General features: G+C 38.3%; 1 pseudogene; it reads left to right on the top strand.

Annotated features, from left to right (window-relative positions):
- Window positions 1-445: 445 nt before the first annotated feature.
- On the top strand, window positions 446-887 carry LOC121036468 (prefoldin subunit 1-like; annotated as a pseudogene).
- The last annotated feature ends 909 nt before the right edge of the window (window positions 888-1,796 follow it).

The raw sequence follows: 1,796 nt of genomic DNA, 5'->3' as shown, positions 1-1,796 counted from the left end.
TATATGCCAGTCATTGCCCGAAGAAAAGGAAGATAATGATGAGCAAGATATATAATCTTTTCTCAATGAGCTATAATCTAGTAAGTAGCACTTCTCAAATTTTTAACGCTCATTCAAATTATAGGGGGATATTTTATAAAATGTAGATTTTAATTTGCTTGGTCAGACTGGGCTCTAAGAGTCAATGTTCTAATAAGCTCCCAGGAGATGCTGATGCTACTGGTCCATGAATCTCATTATGGGTAGGAAGGTATTTAAGCAGACAGACAACGAAACTAGTAATGTCCAGTGTGTGATTGGGAAATGGAACACAAATGTCTCAATGAGATAGATGGGGGAAAATGTATATACTGAAAATAGATCCTCATGTAAAAATTCGTAGTAAATAGTAAAGATACCCCTTTCTGGCTTTCTCCCACTGTGCAGGTGTTCAAGGTAAACCAAGATGGCAGATCTGGAGTTGCAGACCATCTTCGCAGAGCTTCAAAGCAAAGTTATTGACACTCAACAGAAGGTGAAGCTTGCGGACATACGGCTTGAACAGCTAAACAGAATGAAAAAGCATGCACATCTTACAGATAAGGAGATTATGCCTGCTGAGTAACAGTAATGTATATGAAGGTGTAGGAGAAATGTTTATGCTTCAGACCGAGGAGGCAATTCACAATCAACTGTTAGAGAAACAAAAATAGAAGAACAATTAAAGAATTGGAACAGAAAGAAATCCTACCTGGAGCAGTGTTTTTTCTGCCGAGGATAACATCTGGGATGTGGTGATGGCACCAAAGGCACAGTAGGAAACCTCTAGCAGAAGCTTCCCCCCTCATATTCCTGGAAAGGGCAGCGGGGCCCTTGTTGGGGAATCCGCCTCTTTCTGCCCTGATGGATGTTTTATTTGGATGCTCTGGTAGGCTTATGTTATCTACTTCACCCTGATACCTTTTCAGATTCCAACTGTGTATTTTGTATCCTGCCTCTGCTTGTCATCTCTGTTCAGGACAGTCTTCCCCCCTGGGAGAAGACCAGGGCATAGCTGAATTTAGGTGAAGTTTGGTAGCAGTCTGCCTAAACATTCCTTCCCTGCTTCCTCCCAAATGTTTCAAAACAAAATGCTGTAACAAACCAGTGGCAGCTCTATGGCTGTCTCTCTTTGGCCAGCGTCATAAAGTGGGCACTGCAATCTTAAGGCTTCCTAGTGGCTTAGGGGCAGTGATGTGCTATGGCTGACTTGTACTGGCTTGCCATAACTAACTATTAAAAAATTGTTAGAGTTCTGTTCCAAGATAGTTGTGAAACACAGCAGTTATTAAAAATTGATTATGTAAATATACAATTATATGTAAAACAAGGATAACAAATACTCAGAACTTATCCCTTCCTTAAAAAAACAATAACAATAAATATAGATCACCAGTATATTCGAAAAATAAGAATATTCCCTAAATATGTTCCAATTGCTATAAAAATATATCCCCACTTAAAAGCATTTAACAAAACATATTCCCAATGGATTAGAGAACTAAGCATTATTAGGAATTAAGTAGAACCATAAAAAAAAGTATAAATGAACACTCCACTGATCTAGAAATGGAAAAGAACTTTTGAGTTACAAAAAGGAGTGGGGGGAAGATGAGAAAAGAAAAATAATAATATGACAAGAAAATTTAAACATTGTTGTGCCTCCGAAAGAAGATGAAGGGATAAATCTGTTTCTTGTCAGGACCCCCAATGAATGGTGGAAAACAACTCTGTCTTCATGGACATGGTTATATCTGGACTCCGAATTAATTAATAAA

Source organism: Herpailurus yagouaroundi, unplaced genomic scaffold (assembly GCF_014898765.1).
Source record: "Herpailurus yagouaroundi ecotype Mexico unplaced genomic scaffold, PumYag 162, whole genome shotgun sequence".
NCBI lineage: Eukaryota > Metazoa > Chordata > Mammalia > Carnivora > Felidae > Herpailurus > Herpailurus yagouaroundi.
Note: the sequence above shows the minus strand (reverse complement) of the source record. Positions and strands in the feature narration are given on the sequence as shown.